Source organism: Panthera tigris, chromosome C1, assembly GCF_018350195.1.
Source record: "Panthera tigris isolate Pti1 chromosome C1, P.tigris_Pti1_mat1.1, whole genome shotgun sequence".
NCBI lineage: Eukaryota > Metazoa > Chordata > Mammalia > Carnivora > Felidae > Panthera > Panthera tigris.
In genome coordinates this window covers 10,903,752-10,924,202 of record NC_056667.1, presented here as the reverse complement: position 1 = coordinate 10,924,202, position 20,451 = coordinate 10,903,752, and the positions used below count along the sequence as shown (strand labels likewise).

Below are 20,451 nucleotides of genomic sequence, written 5' to 3'. Positions count from 1 at the left end.
CCTCCTTCCACACCCAGCTCTCACGCCCTTTCTCTGGGAAGCTTCCTCGCATGGCCAGCGAGAAGTAGTTCTCTTCTTCTCGAGCCTCGTCCACGCAGGTCACGTGTATGAGCCTCCCGATCCTGGCCACTCAGGGGGGTCTTGAGGGTGTAACTTTCATGCTACTTTCTGTACCTGCATTTGAAGTTAAGCAGGCAGGGCTTCAAACCTGAGTTGGTCTTATCACGGCCTCTGGGCATTTTTACCTTTCTCTGGGACTCTTCTCACACTGAGCCCCGGAACGGTACACATCACAAAATCTCAAAGACTCTCTGCTGACTTCATTCATTCAACAAATGTTCCCTGGGCAACACTGGGTGCCAGACACAGGAATGAGCAAGACAAAGGCCCGTTTCCAGGAAGCCCGTCTTCTACTGAGAGAGAAACAACGTAAGGGATGGGGTGAGTTGTTCAGAAAAGAAAGAAGAAAACATCAGCATCAAGGTGAAGGTGGTTCTTTAGATAAGGTGATGGAGGAAGGCCTCTCAGAGAAGGTAACAGTTCAGCTGCGACCAACAAGGCAGTAGCACAGCAGAATGGGAAGGTGGGAGGAGTCTCAGGTGGGGACAGCGGGGAGTGCAAAGGCCCTGAGGCAGAAATAACCTCAGAAGGTGGGCAAGGCAGAGGAGCAGCAGGGAGCCAGTTAGGAAGGTACTGCCCTAGCCCAGGGCAAAGCTAACAAATGGAGATGAGCTTATTATTGATTTGATTGGGGAGAGAGAGATGGGGTGAGGGGGCCAATGATTTTAGCCTGAGCAACTAAGAAGACACTAGGGCACCCTTAAGGACTGAATTTAAATCCATGTGTTGAAGCCCTAACCTCCAATGTGATGGTATTTGGAGATGGGGCTTTGGGGAGGAGATCGGGTTAGATGAGGTCATGAGAGTGAGGCCTCAGTCTCATGGGATTCGTGCCCTCGTAAGAAGAGACTCTAGATAGCCTGCTCTCTCTCTCTCTCTCTCTCTCTCTCTCTCTCTCCACACACATGTACCAAGAAAAGGCCACGTGAAGACACAGCAAGAAAGCATCTGTCTGCAGGTCAGGAAGAGAGCCCCTCACTGGGACCTGACCATCCCTCCTTTTCTACCCTCGTAGCAGCTGAAACGCAAAAACCCTCTGTTTTCCATTTGGGTGCTCATGCTTGCTTTGGGAATAACGGCTTCTTTAAAAGCCTATTTCAAAGCCAAGGGTCCTTTTATCAAGCAGCCTGGCCCACGAGGCATTGCTTTGATCCGCGGAGGAGCAGCAGACATTGCAAAATCTTCCAGCTTGCTTTCTCGGAAAAGTAGTTCATTCTGTGGCGCGGACCCCAAAAATTCACCGAATGTCAGAACGACAGACACGAAAAGGAAAGACGGTTATGGAAATGCTCCAAGAAAGCTTCAGAGATTCCAGATTTAAGAAAGAGTTTTGAGATGAAACAGGCCTGGAGGTTGGAATGATCTTGATGGAACCATTTTGGTGTAAAGATGGAATTTTAGGGACGCCTGGGTGGCTCAGGCAGTTAAGCGTCTGACTCTCGGTTTCGGCTCAGGTCATGATCTCACGGTTTGTGGGATCGAGCCCCGCATCGGGCTCTGTGCTGACAGTGCGGAGCCTGCTTGGGATTCTCTCTCCCTCTCTCTCTGCCCCTCTCCTGCTTGCACTGTCTCTCTCTCTCTCTCTCAAAATAAATAAATAAATAAATACACTTTAAAAAAAGATGGAATTTGCGAAATTTGCCCAGTGAAGAAATAAGCAACTGCTTTTTGAAGAAAATTAAAAAAAAAAACAAAACAAGTATAATTAACATACGGTGTTAAATTCATTTCAGGTGTACAACATAGCGATTCGACAAGTCTGCACATTACTCAGTGCTCATCATGAGCAAGCGTGCTCTTAATTAATTCCCTTCACCTATTTCCCCCATCGCCCCTCCGCCCAACCTCCCCTCTGGGAACCATCGGTTTGTTCTCTGTAGTTAAAAGTCTGTTTCTTGGCTTGTCTCTTCTTTTCTTTATTCGTTTTGTTTCTTAAGTTGCACACATGACTGACATCATGTGGCATTTGACTTTGTCTATTGTAGACTCTCTAGATCCATCCATGTTGCTGCAAATGGCGATATTTCATTCTTTCCACGGCTGAGTAATGTTCCATTCTATATATACACCACACCTTCTTTACCCACTTACTTGCTTCCCTATCTTGACTTTGGTAAATAATGCCACAATAAACATAGGGGTGCACATACCCTTTTGAATAAGTGTTGTCATTTTCTTTGGGTAAATACCCAGTAGCAGAATTACCAGATCACGTGGTAATTCGATCTTTAATTTTTTGAGGAGCCTCCATACTGTTTTCCACAGTGGCTGCACCAGTTTGCATTCCCAGCAACAGGGCACGAAGGCTCCTTTTTCCCCCACATCCTCACCAACACTTGTTATGTATTGCGTTTTTGATTTTAGCCATTCTGACAGGTGTGAGGTGATATCTCATTATTGTTTTGATTTGCATTTCCCTGATGACGAGTGGTGGTGAGCGTATTTTCCTGGTCTGTTGGCCATCTGTATGTCTTCTTTGGAAAAATGTCTAGTCGTGTCCTCTGCCCATTTTTAAATTGGATTCCTTGGTTTTTTGGTGTTGAGTTGTGTAAGTTCTTTATATATTTTGGATACGAACCCTTACTCAGATATGTCATTTGCAAATGTCTTCCCCCATTCAGTAGGTTGTCTTTTTGTTTTGTTGATGGTTTTCTTTGTTATGCAGAAGCTTTTTATTTTTCTCAAGTTTATTTACTTATTTTAAGAGAGGGAGTGCAGGAGGGACAGAGAGAGAAGGAAAGAGACAGAACCCCAAGCAGGCTCCGTGCTGTCAGCACGGAGCCCGACGCGGGGCTTGAACTCACGACCTGTGAGATCACGACCCGAGCCGAAGTCAGATACTCAACCAGCTGAGCCACCCAGGCGCCTCAAGTTTTGTGTAGGGTGTAAGAAAGTGGTCCAGTTTCATTCTTTGGCATGTAGCCGTCCCATTTTCCCAACACCATTTGCCACCTTTGACATAGATGGAACATAAAAGTGTGTGCATTTATTTCTGGGCTCTCTATTCTGTTCTATTGATCTTTGTGTTTATTTTTGTGCCAGTACCGTACTGTTTTGATTATCATAGTTGGGTAGTATATCTTTTTAAAAATTTTTTTAAAATTTTTTTTTTATTTTTGACAGAGTGAGAGGGAGACAGAGAGGAACAGGGTGTGAGTGGGGGAGGGGCAGAGAGAGAGGGAGACACAGCATCCGAAGCGGGCTCCAGGCTCTGAGCTGTCAGCACGGAGCCCGCCGTGGGGCTTGAACCCACGAATCGTGAGATCACGACCTGAGCCGAAGTTGGACGCTTAACGACTGAGCCACCCAGGCGCCCCATGGGGAGTTCTGATCCTGCTGATTGATGATCTGAGCAGAGCATCGCTGGGGTGGGCCACAACTGTAGCAGCCAGAGGTCCTGCAGGGAGAGCTGGGGAGCCCACAGCCGAGCCCCCAACAAACCCCCGGTGGGCTCAGGGAGGCAGCCCCGTGGCAAAGGCTGATTGATCTGTTACGGCAGCTTAGACTGTGTCAACTCGGTTAAGCTGCAACTGCTGTCCCCAGAATCCCCCTCCCTCTTGGCTCAAGGTTAGAAGTGGCCAGGAGAGGAATTTGTAGGAAATCTGGGAGGAAACTGCGCTCGCGAGGAAGACGCAGCGATGGGCGGGCGCCACGCGGCCGAGCCGGTTTGAGCCGGTCCTGCTGTCTGATCCGTGCCCAGCTCTTCCCTCTGACTGCGGGTCCCACTGACCGACAGTGTCCCCAGGCCTGTCACTGGACACCTGCTGGGCACCCACTGGCAACAGCCGCCCACAGCCTTCTCCACAAGTGTCCCTGTGGTCTCACCTTGGTGGCTGGACATCCGGGGCCCTCAGCTCCTGTGTCACTTTCACTTCTGACCCCCCCCTCCCCAGCCATGGCCGTGTAAGATCTAATTCTTATCATAAATCCCCAATTCCACAGGTCGCAGTGGCCCAGTGTTCTAGGTTCAGCCCGAACGAGGTCATCACCCACACTTGCCCGCGGACCTTTCCACCTCGGGCAGTGGTTCTCCAAGTGTGGTCCTGGACCTCCGGCATCAGCGCCCCTGGGAGCCTGTTAGAAATGCAAGTTCTTGGGCCCCAGCCCTCCAGACCTACTGCATCAGAAAATTCTGGGGAGCTTCTGACACGTGCTAAGGTTGAAGAACCACTCACGCGTGTAGGCACTTAAAAAGCCTTCCTCCTCCATTTCTGCCCAGGATGATGAAAAGGTTCTGGAAATGTATATGGTATTATGTTACTCATGTAATTTTACGTTGTGTGAATTTCCGAGGCCTCCCCTTATGCCCGCGAACGTTGGCATTTATTGAGACATTGTGCTAATCGCCATATCACCCTCACCCCAACCCTCCAAAGGTGGCGTCACTAGTCTCCCCATTTAATCGACGTGGAATCCAGGGAGTCTGACCCAGAACCCATGCTTGTAGCCACTGACTTATCTCTCTGTGCAGGAGACAGAAACCAGACGTCAGCCAGTACGGCCCCTGGTCTCCACTTAGAAGCAGGATCTCAGGTACCCGGCTTTACCCTGCCCTGCAGCAGAGGCCGGCGGGAGGGAAGGGGGTGTAGACTGGCCCGCTCCCAGGTCCGCACCCCCAGGCCTGTTGCAACAAAGCCCCCCTTCCCCCGGCCGGCCCCAGGCTACTGGAAATGGTTCCTTTGGATTTGGAGTGAGTTTATCGGAATGGAAAGATTTCAAAAATGTTTTAAGTTTATTTATTTATTTTGAGAGAGAGAGAGAGAGTGCGAGCAGGGGAGGGGCAGAGAGGGGGAGAGAGAGAAATCCCAAGCAGGCTCCTCCCTGTCAGCGCAGAGCCCAGCGAGGGGTTCGAACTCACAAACCGTGAGATCGTGACCTGAGCCGAAACCAAGAGTGGGACCCTGAACGGACTGAGCCGCCGAGGTGCCCCTAGAATGGAAAGATTTTTTTTAAGTGATAACGACAATAGCAGAATCTAGAAACGTATTGCGCATTTACTGTGTGTTTAGTACTTTTTCCACATAGATCATTCAATCCTCACAAAATCCTAAAACCGTCCTCCTCATTAGGAGAAGTTCGGCCGGTGCCCAAGTCACTGAGGTCCTGAGGGCCAGGGCTTGCACGTAAATCTGTAATTTTAATACAAACTAATACATGTTTCTCTATAGGAAATTTAGAAATGGTCGCCATCCAGATTTTTACCCCCTTTGTGTCTTTTTTAAAGCTAAGAAATTCACCGCCTTTATACTCTGCTTTTTTACAGTATTAGATTAGCGTTGTCTTTCCATGATGCTCAGGGTCCCCATCACCGCCACGTTTCACAGCCACGTGGCATTCCCGTGCGTGGACGTACCACACGGTCTCGTCCAGGCCTTCATGTGGGACGTTTGGGTTGTTTCCACAAGAAGGCACTTCAACTGGGGAAACACGTGTGAACTAGGGCGCTGAAATTTAGCGAAACCTCCTCCCTACAACAAGCAGCAATTTGGGGCACTCGGCTCTGCAGGGATGATGTCTGTGGCGGAAAGACCCGCGTCCCAGGCAGCAACGTAGCCGATACATGTTTATTTGGGGTGCAGACATTTGGGGGGGCAAATGCTTTCATCTTCGTGTGCAGAAGACGAGGTAAAAACGTCTGTGAGGTTTACCCATCTCACTCCTTAGAAAGAAAAGCTTGATCCCTTGCAACGAGGTGCCAATGTTCTCCAGAACACCAGCACGTCTCCCTACCTGCCAGTTCTGAGTTGACACAGCAGGTGCATCGAGCTAAACAGCAGTGCTCTCGTTTCTCACTAGAGTGTGGTAGTTAAGAACACAGACTCTAGAGCCAGCCTCCCTGGGTTTAAAACCCGTCTCCACAGCTAGTGGGTGGTGTTATTACCTCACCAAGCCCTTGGAATCCAAGCACACTGAAGACGGAAGGAGCCTGGGTCTCTGAATGACTATGTCCCCGAAGTCCCCACCCTCCCCACCCAGCAGGCTCCATTGTGACCCGACTGTCTTGAGCCTTTGAGATGTGAGGCTGTTTGCACAGTAGCTAGCCTACTCCTGCCTCAGTTTCCCCATGCCACTGAACTCTTGCGAGGGTGATTTGCGAGTGACGAGTCACTACACGCAAAACGCTTAGGCTGGTGCCTGTCACAACTTTATACTAACGTTGGAAACGCCTTGTAAGGTCAGACCCTCCCTCCCTGCAGCCGACCCAGGATCTGCCTCCTTCGGGGCCACCCCACAACTCCATCAAGAGTACTGACCCCACGAAGGACATTTCCCCAAAACGTTCCTGACACTCATCATCAACCAGACGTGGCTCTGGCTGCCAGGAATTTCCCTAAAATCTTTTTGAATGTTTCTCAGCCTGAAATCCTCTCGTAGGAAGCAAATGTGTGTCCTCCTGTGAGAAGTTCCCAGTAAATGGATAACTCCATCCGGGGCAAGAGCATACGCGTGTTGTTCTAAAGCTGCCAGCACACTTCCCCACAGGCAATGAGTCAGTAGAAACACGCAGGGCTGAAGAACTCCGTGAACTTCACGGCTCTGGCTCAGCCAGGCACAGTTCCCCCTTAGCCCAGGACGAAACTGTCCAATCGGAGGTTCCATCAGCTTCCATCCACACAACGAGGCACCAGTGATCCAGAAATTTGGAGCTTGTATCCGCCCCCCAGCTAATTACACATTTAACTACTTTCTATCAGTAAAAGCTTGCTTCTCTCGTACCCGCTCACCATGCTTTTTTGGGTAAGCCATGTTTCTTCGTGTGTGTGTGTGTGGGTGTGCGTGTGTGTGTGTGTGTGTGTGTGCATACAGACCCTCATGAAAGCTACTGACGCCCCAGAGAAAAATGCAGAGGCAGACGGTTTGCCATAAGATTTCAGATGGCTGGTGGGTCCTCAAAGGCAATCTGAGGACCTTGATATGAGTGATTACATGTTTAAAAGGTCCCAACAATGTCAGAACGATCCTGACAACTCTTAACACGTGAATATCTAAAAGCAACACTTAAAAGCATCTTATACCCACAGAGAATTTCTGGAAGCATATACAAGAAACCCGCGAGCCGTGGCTATCTCTGAGGAAAGGCACTGGGGGTCTGAGATGAGCGGGAGGTTTACATTTTTCCTTTGGCTATCCCTTTTACGACATTTGAGGTTTTTTTTTTGTTTTTTTGTTTTTTTTTTTTTTACTGTGTGTAAAATTTTTTTTCTAATCAGTTAATTTTCTAATTGAAAAGAGCCAGTAAAAAGTTCTTTTAAGTTAAGAACTAGACACAACCTGTTGTGACTGCCATTTCTGTGACACGGGGCAGGGACAGATCACCATGGGGGAGAGGTCAACTTATTTCCTGGCAGAGGAAGACCCACGTGGGAGGGGGGAAAGGCAAAATATCACTCAAGGAGGGGTGACACTGTTTTTCCTGTTTCTCCTTCAACACAGGTCATTATAGTTCCAGATTGAGGGATTATTCATATTTCATTAGGTCCCTACCCAGCGGGGTGCTGGCAGGAGGAACTGGGAAGAACCTTCTTATGGAAGTTCAAGGGCTGTGCACTCAGCCCCATCAGCTCTGCACCAGGCAGGGGGTGATGAAGATGTGTAAATGCTAGAACAAAGCTGGAACGTGGAGGGAGACATAGAGTGGAGGCTAAACGGCCTCCTACCACAAACCCCCTCCAAATACAAAGAGAGTAGATCTCTGTTGATCAGATCGAAGCACATGTAATCACCTTTTCTGAGGGTCGTCTGTAAAGGGGCAGCCAGAGCCCGTATTTCGCTCGGCTGTGCTGGGGACCACGGGAGGCCACGTGTGTGAAGCTCTTGCCTCTGTGAGGGGCACACAGTAGGAGCTCGGCCAGAGTCTACTACTCCCTTCCACCCTCCCCTCCCTGGGTCCTCAGCATGAAACTTTTAAGTTTGGCCACTTCATCTAAAGATCCACTCACCAGACACAGCGGGCAACCCCCACTCCTTGGTATTTGCGCGAGAGAAATGAAAAACGTACCTGCACAGTAAAACCTGCGCGAGAACGTTTATAGCGGCCTTAGTCATCACCACCCCAAACCGGAAACAACCCAGATATTGTTCAGCAGGTGAGGGGATAAACAGACAAACATTTGCCACATCCGTAGGATGGGGTAACTCAACGTGCAGGAACCTCAAAGCACGACACTCCGTAAAAGAAGCCGGACTCCAAAGGCGTCACACTCTGATTCTATTTGTTTCTTAGATTTTTTTTTCAAAGTTTTATCTATCTATCTATTTATTTCTCTTGAGAGAGACAGCGAGCGCAAGTGGGGGAGGGGCAGAGAGAGGGGGACACAGGATCCGAAGTGGGCTCTACGCTGACAGCAAGGAACCCACGTGGGGCTCGAACCCGCAAACCGCGGGATCATGACCTGAGCAGACGTCAGACGCTTAACAGACTGAGCCACCCAGGCGCCCCCCGTCTCCTCTTCAGGGCACTAATCCCATCACGATAGACCTACTCTCAAGACCTCAACTAACAGCTAAGTATCTCCCAGGGCCCCGTCTCCTAATACCGCCACACTGGGAGTAGGGCTTCAACCTGCGAATTTGAGGGGGGGCAGAAACACAGCCTGGAACCGGTCGTTTTCCCCGCTGCAGATGAGAGAGCCGCCGGGTGTCCACAAGGCACCTGTCGCAGCTTTTTAAGTCTGGGAAGCAGGAAGCAGACGCTCAAGGTTGAAATCATCCAAGACCCGCCTGGGCTAGGGGCCGGTCCGCGCCAGCCCTCTGCAATTCACCAACACCTCACCTCGTAGGAACCCTCGGGGAACCCACTGCAACCCTAGGAGATTGTTTTTTTAAAAAGGAAACATTTTTTCTCTTATTAGAAAAACCATGCTTCTTTAGTGAGCAAACATTAATAAATCTAGATTAGCAGAAAGCAAATCAACATCACCAGTGACCCCACCATCCGTAACGACTGACAGTACCTATGGTGGTGTTCAGACTTTGTGTGTTTTGTAAGCAAACATACCTTTTTCTTTTTCCTTTTTGTCTTTTGACAAAAATGAGATCTGGCTGCAACAGGGCTTGGTGACCTAACTTTTTTTTTTTTAACATTTATTTATTATTGGGAGACAGGGTGTGAACAGGGGAGGGGCAGAGAGAAAGGGAGACACAGAACTGGAAGCAGACCCCAGGCTCCGAGGTGTCAGCACAGAGCCCGACACGGGGCTCGAACTCACAAACCATAAGATCATGACCTGAGCCGAAGTCGGACGCTTAACTGACTGAGCCACCCAGGCACCCCAACTTTTAAAATGTTGGTAAATAATGGACAATTTTGCACATCATCAGTATTCATCTAAACCATAACTTTTAGTGGTTGAGGAATATTCCAGAACATGGAGGACTCATAATTTACATAACGAACCAATCTCCTATTGCCAGACACATAGCTGGTTTCTAATTTTATTGCTATTTTTAAAAATAACAGTATTAGGGTGAGACTGGGCAGCTCCGCAGGTTAAATGTCTGTCTCTTGATTTCGGCCCGGGTCATGATCTCGAGGTTCATGGGTTCAAGCCCCACATCAGGCTCTGTGCGGACAGCGTGGTGCCTGCTTGGGATTCTCTCTCTCCTTTGCTCTGTGCCCCTCCCCCACTCACGCTCCTCTGTCTCTGTCTCTCTAGAAAGTAAATACACTTAAAAGAAAATCAGTATTGAAACGAACTCCTTAAACAGTCATGTTTCCTCTGAATAAAATCCTAGTATTGAAACTGCTGGGGTTTTTTTTAAGGCTTTGACACACATTTCAGACAGTCCTCCTGCCCACCATGAGCTCGTGAAAGATTAGCATTCCTTTTTTAAGCTAAAATTTTGAAGCGTTCAAAACATTTCAACTTTCATATGTGAAAGATGATATTGTTTTCAGTGGTATTTTCTTTACTACAATGGGGTTGACTGTCGGTTTTTTTTGTTTTTTTCCACGTGCTTATGAGCCAAGGGCACTTCTCCTCCTCCCCCTCCTCCCCCCTCCCCTTCCTCCTCATCGCCCTTCTCCCTCTCCCCCTCCTTTTCCTCCTCCCCTCCTCCTCCTCCTCCCTCTCCTCCTCCTCACTCTTCTCCTCCCCCTCTTCCTCCTTCTCATTGTTCTTCTCATTCTCCCCCTCTTCTTCCTCTCCCTCCCCCTCCTCCTCCCCCTCCTCCTTCTCCTCGTGGCTCTTCTCCTCCCCCCTTCCTCCTCCTCCTCCTCCTTCATTTTCATGCTCTCACCTGCTGTGCTGACAACTATATCACAGCACGTATGAAACTTTCTTGCCATAAACCCATTTTGCTAGTAGTAATGTGAATTTCTTAGTTTTGTGATATACACCATGTTATTTATGTAAGATACTAACACCAGGGGAAGCCGAGTGAGGATATAGGAAATAGGAACATAGGAATGTAGGGAAACTAGGATATAGGAAAACTATACTGTTTTTGTGAGTTTTTTTACAAATCTAAAATTATTCCAAAATAAGGGGCGCCTGGGTGGCTCAGTTGGTTCAGCGTCAGACTTTGGCTCAGGTCATGATCTTGTGGTTTGTGAGTTTGAGCTCTGCTTTGGGCTCTGTGGGTTCTGTGTCTCCCTCTCTCTGTGCCCCTCCCCTGCTCATGCTCTTTCTCTCTCTCTCTCTCAAAAATAAATAAACATTAAAAAAAAAACCCTAACTTTAAAATAAAATGAAATAAAATAATTCCCAAATAGAGTTTGAGTTTTGTTTTTGTTTTTTGAGGACTTTTGTTCTTGGACAGAGGATGATCTAGGCAGAAAAGCAGAAGGAATAGAAAGAGAAAACCCATCGAAGTTCATGGGTGGGGGTGTAGGAGGAAGGTGGAGATAGGAAGTGGTTCTAGTTCCTTACTGCCCATCTGTTGGTGGGGGGAGGGTTGGGGAAGCGGCAACAGGTCTAGCAAGGTAAACTGAGTCTGAACGCTAAGGAGTCCAGTATTCAAAAGAGTACAGGGGCGCCTGGGTGGCTCAGTCGGTTGGGCGTCCGACTTCAGCTCAGGTCACGATCTCGCGGTCCGTGAGTTCGAGCCCCGCGTCGGGCTCTGGGCTGATGGCTCAGAGCCTGGAGCCTGCTTCCGATTCTGTGTCTCCCTCTCTCTCTGACCCTCCCCCGTTCATGCTCTGTCTCTCTCTGTCTCAAAAATAAATAAACATTAAAAAAATAAATAAATAAATAAAAATAAAAGAGTACAGTCTTCAGAGCTTTGAAAGGTAAGGGGCTTAGCCTGGTCTTGGTCCTACAGGAAGTGAGGGGCTGATAAAGATTTTAGTTCTGTGAGTATATGATTATTGGTTTGTTATTTCATTGATTTGTGTCCTACTTTACAGACTCCTCATTCCTCCCCAATAAGGAGTAAGCTCCAGGAGAGCAGGGACCATGTCTCCCTTATGGACCATGTTCTGCCCAAATCCAGAATCCCTGGCCTGTAGAAAGAACGCAATAAATATCAGTCAGATGAATGAGTCTCGCTTCCAAAATGACTTTTTTTTAGAGAGATCTGCGTGAGAATTCTCAATTCTAAGGATTGAGGTGGCTAGGTAAGCAGTGGTTTCCAGCTTGCTGTTTCATTTTGTTTTCAAAGGCAGAGAACTTTTTTAAAGGAATCTTTCATACCCCTGATATCTGGAACATTAGTAAGCGGCTTCCTTCCAGCTGGCCCTGCCTCCCACCACTCAGCTCTATCCCTGACTGTTTCTGGGACCCGTCCAAAGAATTCCAAGGTCCCCGGGATCACAGTATAAAAAGCAGTGGGCTGTTACAGCATATACACAAATTAACTCACAATGGATTAAAGACTTGAATGTAAGACCTGAATCCACAAAACTCCTAGGAGAAAACGGAAGCAGTAAGCTCCCTGACATTGGTTTAAGCGATGTCTTTTTGGATCTGACTCCAAAGGCAGAGAAAACAAAAGCAAAAACAAACAATTGGCATATGGCAAACCGAAAGCTTTCGCACGGCACGGAAAACCATCCACAAAACGAAAAGAAAACCTCCCGAATGGGAGACGACATTTGCAAACCATCTATCTGAATAGAGGTGAATATCCAAAATATATAAAGAGCCCATACAGCTCAATAACAAAAGAAACCCCCAACGAATCTGATGAACAAATGAGCAGCCGATCCAAGACCCTTTTCCAAAGAAGACATCCAGATGGCCAACGGACACATGAAAAGAAGCTCAACGTCACTCACCATCAGGAAATGCGAGTCAAAACCGCCACGAGATATCACGTCACATCTGTCAGAATGGCCGTCATCAAAAAGATGAGAAGTCATAAACGCTGGCAAGGATGTGGAGGAAAAAGGGAATCCTTGCGCACCGTCGGTGGGAACGTAAGTTGGTGCGGCCGCTGTGGAAGACAGTATGGAGGTTCCTCAAAAATGAAACCTAGAACAACCCTACGATCCAGCAATTTCACTGCCGGGTATTGTATACAAAGAAAACAGCACTAATTTGAAAACATACATGCACCCATATGTTCGCTGCAGTATTATTCGCAACAGCCAAGACATGGAAACAACCTAAGGGTCCATCCGAGGGTGGGCAGATAGAGAAGATGCGATGCATATATTCATTTATATGTATGTATGTATTTTATGTACATATATTCATTGATACATGCAAATGAATACTACTCGGCCCTAAGAAAGAATGAAACCTTGCCATTCGCGACAACACGTGTCCACCTCGAGAGTATTAGGCAAAGTGAAATAAGTTAGAGAAAGACAAATACCACCTGATTTCACAAATGTGTGGAATCTAAAAAACAAACCAAAGAAAACAAAACAAACCCCAGGCTCATGGATACGCAGACCAGAGCGGTGGTGGCTACAGGGGAGAGAGCAGTCAGGTGGGGGAAGTCTGTACTTCCCGTAAAATCGATAAGGTCACAAAATAAATAAGTCACCGGGGGTGTAACGTACGGCATGGGGAATACAGTCAATAACACTGTACGAACTTCGGCAGGTGACAGATGGTAATTTGGCCGTGTTGATCATTTTGCGACACACACAAAGGTCAAATCCCTGTGTCGTATACCCGCAACTCGTATAATGTTGTATGTTATCTGTACCTCAATTAAAAAAGAAACCCAATGGACGGCAGCATCTCTGCCCAAGGTTCTGACCGCGCAGCTGGAAATATATTTATCTGGTGACTCGGTGCTTGTCCACATACTGTCACCTGACGTGACAGTCTTACTAAAGAATACTTCTCAGGACAGGGGATGCACTTTCTTTTCTGGTCTGCTTTCTTCTATTTCACTTTTAGAAAGCCAGTGGAAAACTACGTAACTGATCTTGTTATTTTTTATTTTTTTATTAAAAAAATTTGTTTTTCATGTTTGTTGACTTTTGAGAGAGAGAGAGAGAGACAGAGTACGGGCGAGAGAGGGGCAGACAGAGAAGGAGACACAGAATCCGAAGCAGGCTCCAGGCTCCGAGCTGTCAGCACAGAGCCCAACACGGGGCTCCCACTTGTGGACCTTGAGATCATGACCTGAGCCAAAGCCAGAAGCTCAACCGACCGAGCCACCCAGGCACCCCTACGTAACTGATTTTAAACCCCACTTAGTTGCCGCCCGCAGTCTGTAGGCATTAGCCTAAGGGATCTCCCGGATCATTTCTAGTATTGGCAATTTATAGGGCATTAACAAAGCTGTGATCCTGTTAAGAGTCCGAGAGCTGCCGGGAGAACCAGTCCCAAAGGTGAAGTGGCCAACCTGGGTCACCTGAGTGGGTACCAAATTCTCTGCTCATGTTTGCCATTGAAATACTTGCTGTCCAAGAGGCAGGCAAACCAAATACAGTCTTGATTTTCCCAGGGACCCGCACTTGCCACCCCAGGGCCTAATCCCGGGAAGATTCAGGGCAAGGGGTGGTAAGAGCGGGTGAGAGTACCTGGCTGGGTTAAAACCGAACACAGGAAAAAAAAAAAAAAATCACAGGAAACAGAGGAAACAAAGCTTTCACCTTCCTCCCTATAATCTTTGGATCACACCCATCCCGCCCGGATGGCTAACCTCCTCCATTTCTAAGAGGCTCCCTAAGAAGAGATTTTTGCTTTCGATTTTATAAACAGAGCCCTTTCCCAAACACCATGGCGGTGCAGAGACATGGCCCCCTGAAATCCCACGGTGGTGGAGAAGTTGCATAGCGTTACAAGATTTTGGTTGCTGGAGTGTTCTGACAGAGCCACAAAAGGCTGGCCTCCTGAGTACTTTCCGGCCACCAGCTAGCAGAAGCATGGGAGACTGGCGGGTTAGAACCGGTGGGGAAAAACTCTCACTGGGGAAAATACCTGTCATGATGATGAACTGAAAAGCCAGGATATTAAACAGCAGCGCAAGCAGGCAAGCAAACAAACAATCTGCATGAACACCAAAATATCAACAGTGGTTGCCAGCATATGGCGAGGTTTTCCGTCCAGGTTTTCTACCAGGGGCATGCACTTCCCTTGCACTCCGGGGGAGAAAACAACTTTAAAAGCCTGTCCATCCGTGGGTACCTTGTAGGGAACTTTTACAGGGGCAGCAAAAAGCTTCATCACTGGCTTACCCCCTGGCCTTACCATGGGTGGGGGGGGGTTGAAATTGTCAAGGTATCTACTTGAAATTGTCAAGGTATCTACTCCTTGTTATGCATCCTCCTCCCCCGGCTTCCAGGGCCCTCAGCATTTGCTCATCCTAGACAGGTCACAGTGGTGGCCTCCAAGAACACCTGCCAGGGTGGAGCAGAGAGAGAAAGCGGCTTCTGGAGACGGGGTCCTCTGACTTTACTGTCTTGTTTCTGTTTGTTTGTTTTGTTTTTCAAGAACCATCCTGGAAATCATTCGGGCCAAAATCAGGAAACTTGGGTCATAGTCCTAGCTCTGAACTCAAGCAAGCACCTTCCCTTCCCTGGGTCTCAGTTTCCCCACTTGTAAAAGAAACAGACTAGACTTTCTGACGGCTGAAGTCCCCTCTGGCTCCGATATTCTAAGAGCCAGGCATTCAGGTTTAAGGGCTGCAAAGGCTGATAAATCTAGGGCAAGAGAGAATAAGGGGACTGTTGGCAGCTCAGCCCAAGTAAACAACTCTGGATGGAAGGCAGGGCCAATCGGCCTCTGGAGATAAGGGTTGGGACTGAGGGGAGGGAGGAGTCAAGAATCAGTCTGAGGCCACAGCTAGTGGGAGAGCTCAGCACAGCCCCTGGGAGGGCTGCCTCTGGCCAGGGTCTTGGGGCAGTCTGGGCTGAAACGGGGAAACCCGAACAAGCAACCTGTTTCTTTGGGGAGCCAGAGCTCCCAGGAGAGGCAGCCAGTGTGCCAAGGGCTCGATCCAAGAGAAGGAGAACAAAAACTGTTAACAGGCCAAGCGGGCCACCTGTCCAGGCTGGGGAGAAGCGAGACTCTATATGAAGCAAGACAGACATCCTGAGAAACCACCAAACCTGTGCTAAACTGGGCTCTAAAACAAGTCTCTGACCTGACTGCGGTCAGACCTCCTGGGAGAACGCAGACGACCCTAGAGCGGTCAGGTGGGTTTCCGTCCCAGTTCTGCTGCTGCGTGCCCTTCCCCTCTCTGAGTTTTTTTTTTTTTTTTAAGTCTTTTATTATTTATTTTGAGAGAGAGACAGAGCAAGAGAGAGAGCGAGCATGCACGGGAGAGAGAAATGGAGAGAGAGAGAGAATCCCAAGTAGCATGGAGCCCGATGTGGGGCTCGAACTCACGAACTGAAATGTGAGATCACGCCCTGAGCCGAAATCAAGAGTTGGACTCTTAACTGACTGAGCCCCCCAGGCATTCCTCCCCACTCTGAGTTTTACTCATCAAATGAGCGTGGTCCCTTGCACCCAAGGCATTCTAGGGTCCTCCTGTGGCAGGTGAAAGACAGTGTGGCCCCTCTCCAAGCAAAGGGTAACTTCCATCCAACACGGAAGGTTCTCTTACAGCTGCCAGTGGCGAGAATGACCCATCCAAGCTTCACAACCAAAGTGAAAGCAAAAGCCCGGAGCCAGAAGCAGACCCTTCACCACATTCTGGAACTTTCCTAGTGCCTAGGGAGAAAACTCTGCTCGGTCCCTCAAATTCCCCCTTGATTTGGAGCCCCGGGGAAGAGAGGCCCAGAGCCAAAGCCCTTCATGCTTCAGCCTCGTCCAGCCCTGGGGCTCTGCAGGGTTTTACTGCCAGGCCCACGGAGGGAGAGAACATTTACCAGAACCATGACCCGAAAAACAGGAGCCCTGAAAGAGGCAGGTTGCCCAGGAGGCGGGCTCCTGGCTCAGCCTCCAGCTTTGCCATTCTTCACACAGAAGCTCCTGGGTCTTGTGCCTCCTGGAGCCAGGGAGCGGGGAAGCCACGGGTGGGGGGGGTGGGGGGGCGGGGAGGACGGGCGCTTGGACCCTGCCAAGGTCCCGGGCACTCGCCCGCTCTCTCTGGTAGAAGACAGGCTGGCAGCTTGGACCCCACACCAAATCCACAAACGTCACCCTTGACCAGCGGGCACGTGTTAAGACCGTGTGTTAATCTCCGCCTCCTGTGTGGGTCTCCACTCCAGCACCCCCTGCTTCATTCCCACTGCCCCCAGCCTAGAGGTCCGCCTCCTCCCACCCCCTGCCCCCAGCAGCCTTCCCCAAACTCTCACGTGACTTCACACAGCCAGAGTTATCTTCCTCGCACATCAACGGGATCGAATGACTCCCTTGCGTCTTTCTTGCTCAGTGATCCATACCGAGCACCTAGAACAGTGCCTGGGCCACGGAAGGCACTCTGTCACCAGCTGTTGGATGACTCCAAGGCGCTCACGTGACAGAGTCCCATCTGTAACGACCAGCCCCCTGCCTATTCAGTCTAGCTCATTCCAGCCGCTCCGTTCCCTTGACTTTCTCCACCTTCCCACAAACCTGCCTGCCACTGCCTGAGCACAGCCCTCCAGGCCCAGCACGCCCCATTACCCCCGCACCTCTGGGCCTTTGCTTATGCTGTTCCATCGACCCAGACACCCTTCCTCCCTCTCCCTGGGGGACTGATACACTGTTCAATATTCCAACATTCTTTTTTTAGCAGGACCTCCTGGCACACCTCAGCCCGAGTTCTTTTCTGTCTCTTGTTCTCCTCTAAGCCCTGTGACATCATTTCCTACAGAATACTTGCTAGGGGCTAGGCATGAAGGTCCCACTTAGGAGGGCATCATTCCCAGAGTACAGATGAAGAAACCGAGGCTCGGTGAGGCAGGTCACACACAGTGAGACAGTGCTGGGGCCTGACTGTATATCACCGCCTCCCAGCAATGCTTGTCATTTACCAGTCACGAGGCTGGGAGCTTTTAAGGCCCCTGGGCCCTGCATCCCTGGGGCAGGCCTGGCCCTCGTGCAGCTCCCAGGAGGTCCCAACCACCCAACCCCTGGACAGAACCTCCTGAGGAGCAGATACACCGCCAGCCTCCTCCCCTTCCTCTCTCTTCTGCCTTTTCTCCCAGGCGGGGCAGTACCTCTGGCAGGCTGCAGAGGAAGTGTTTGGAGGGAAAGGGGCTCCTTCCCAATTCCACGTCTTCCTATAAACTTAGGACGAGATCCTCGTGTGACAAGTCTCCAAAGCGCAAAAGCCGTTCACAGGTCCCAGAGCCGACCTTTCAACTACAGAAGCTATGCTCCAAACAAACCACGCAGAACGAAAACCAAAATCCAGCCCTGCAGGGTAACCCCTCTCCAGTGGCACTTCTGGGCTGACCCCGGCCCCGCCCCCGCCGCCGCGGCCCCGCCCACCCGGGCCCCGCCCCCGCCGCTCCCGCGGCTCCTGGGTTCCCAGGGCCCGGACCACCCGCGCGGCTTGGAGGGATCTGGCCGGGGGCCACCCAAGCTCAACCGAGAGTGCACAGGTGCCGCACGGCAGCGACCGGCCGGGGAACCGTAAGGACATCCAGGTTCCCTGTCCCCCCACCTCTCGGTTACGGAAAGCTTGCTTTCTCTAGGTGACCATCCCTGTCAACCAGACTTGGCGCTCCCAGGCCACACGTCTCCCGTCAGGAAGCAGACAAAAGATCTGGGTTGGACGGCAGGCAAGTACCTGCTGTGTGCCAGGCACGAGTGCCCCCGCCTCAGCCCAGGGGCCTGTCATGCGCATTGAACAGCGAAAAAACTGAGTTTCACCCCACTTTGCTCGCGCCCGATTCTCACCGTTTTTGTTTTTTTTTTTTTTTTTCTAGTACGTGAAACACACACTCCAATCGAAATCCCTGAAAAGCCTCGATTTCCACAAAAGTTAGGGATGGGAGAAGGGGGGTCCATCGGGCAGCGCCAGGGTGGTTTCCGGGGACTTCCTGGGAAGCTCGGCTCTAAGCACGGGTGGAAGGTGCCTCTTGGGGGAGGCCAAGGGTCCGAAACCCGCCAGGCGGAGGGCACCTGTCCCCGCCCACGGGGAGCCCCGGAGGCCGGCCGCTTTCCCCCGGCCGGCCGAGGCCAGCGCGATGCCGGGAGGCGGGGGGTCCCGCACCGCTGGGGCGCGGCTCCGGCGACTGCGGGTTCCGAGTCCTCCCGGCCGCAGACCCGGGACAGGAAGCTCCCGGACGGACGGACGGACGGACAGACCCAGACTGCCCTCGACTCCCTCCCCGGCCGGGCGGGGAGCCAACACTCACTCCGCCGGGCTCCGCGGAACGGAAGGCGCGGCGGCGCAGACTCACCCGGGCGGCTGCGGGGCCAGCTCGGTCACGGTCGCACTACCGGGGACCGGGGGCTCCACGACCCCGTCCCCTCGGGCTGCCTCTTCCGGGGCGCTGTGATCCCAGGGCTCGGGGAGTCCCGACCCAGCGAGGCGGTGGCGGAGAGGGCGCACCGCCCGCGCCGGGACCGGGATGGGGACGCAGGAAGCGCAGCCTCGAGGCGCCGGCGTGCAGGAGGGAGGGACGGCGAGAGGCCGAGGGCGGCGCCGGCCCCGAGCGGCCTCGGGCCTGGAGAGGCGCCGCCCACCGGTCGACCCTCCCGCCCTGCCCTCCGCGCCACCCCCGGGCCGGCGGCACCCACGTCCTCGGGTGGGCTGGGGGAGTGCCGGGCGGGGACGCTAGGCCAAGTCCTCCCCCGCCCCCTGCCGCTAGGAGTTGGCGAAGCAGGGATGGGGGGAGGGAGCAGGGTCCAGACCTCCCCAACCCGGGGCCGCGGAACGGGACGTGGGGGTGGGAGGGGGGGAGGGTGACTCGGGCCGGGAGTCCAGGTTAGTTAAGGGTTAAGTAGCGCTGGGAGACTCCCCCGCCCCGGAGGCTGGTACGGCCCTGCGGACCCGCCTGCCGCGCCTCTACCTGGCGGGACACTCACCTGGCCGCCCGGTGCGCCGGCCTCGACCCCCACTTCCCGGGGAGGCTGCCGCCTCCCTCTCCACCCTAGGGCGTGTTCGGGGCGCCGGGGCCCGCCCGCACCGCCCTGGGCCGGTGGTTTGCGAGGTGACTGATGGGTGGAGTCGGGGAAGAAGGAAGCAGGTTTTTAAAAAGCGAGTCGGCTCCTGCCCTCCGCCCGGTCGCCCACCCCTCCCCGGTCCCCTGAGCACCCCCTGCGGGTTCCCGGTGGCCCGGCCCCGGGTGGAGCCCCTTCGGGGAGCCCGCGCCTGCATACGGGGTGCGGGCGCCCTGGCCGGAGAATTTCGCCTGCCCGGTGCTCGTTCCCAGCTTTCCGGAGAACTTTCCCGGTGGAACACGGGCTGTCGTCGTCCCGACCACCGGGATGCGGGCGGCGGCCCACCTCTGTTTAGCGCCTCAGAACCGCTGCCTGAGACCTGGCTCTGGGGAGGGTAAGCCCGAGCTGGCGAGGGCGCCTCTGCCCCCCGCACCTGGAGGTTTGCCCTGGAACCTGTGCGGCGCCCAAATTGATCTCAGCCAGACCGCAAAAGAAGCTGGATTCTGAACCACAGGGGGAGAAGGGAAGCCGCCTCCTCTCCCAATCTTAGGTTGTTTGAATTCCAAGAGAGGACAGGCCGGGGTCCCCTTCTCGGTTCAGTTCTTTGAAGTTCAAACCCTGAGAAAAGCCAATAGGCAGCTGGCCGGGTATCAGAGACTATCCCTGAGGACAGAAGGCGCCTCCTATTGGGAATCGGCTGTGTCCGGGATGAAATTAGACACCCTGGTGGAATCCAATGGAGTTCACTTCCAAACTGCCAAGTTCATGGGTGGGCATCATCCAAACGTGTGTATACCTATGTTGTCCCATGTGGGTATTTTTTTCCCCCATTGTTGCCTTTTAACTTGAACAGTCGCCGTGGAACAGGACCCTCGTGTCCACAAATAGGCATATTTGGGGCTGTCTTGTGATTTGGGGGTGAGGAAAGCATTTAGGGAAACAG

The 20,451-nt window shown here is 51.7% G+C and overlaps 1 protein-coding gene across 5 annotated transcripts in view; it reads right to left on the bottom strand.

Moving 5' to 3' along the window:
- Positions 1-19,060, bottom strand: part of TMEM51 (transmembrane protein 51) — a 54,495-nt gene extending 35,435 nt beyond the window's left edge. For 3 of the 5 annotated variants that reach the window (XM_042996568.1, XM_042996566.1, XM_042996565.1), the window contains exon 1: positions 18,806-19,060. The gene's annotated coding sequence lies outside the window, so the exon portion shown is untranslated. Of the gene's footprint in view, positions 1-12,337; positions 12,496-17,614; positions 17,677-18,805 lie in introns of those variants that run through there. The other 2 variants (XM_042996567.1, XM_015538145.2) reach the window with 2 other exon arrangements.
- Between the last annotated feature and the right edge of the window lie 1,391 nt (positions 19,061-20,451).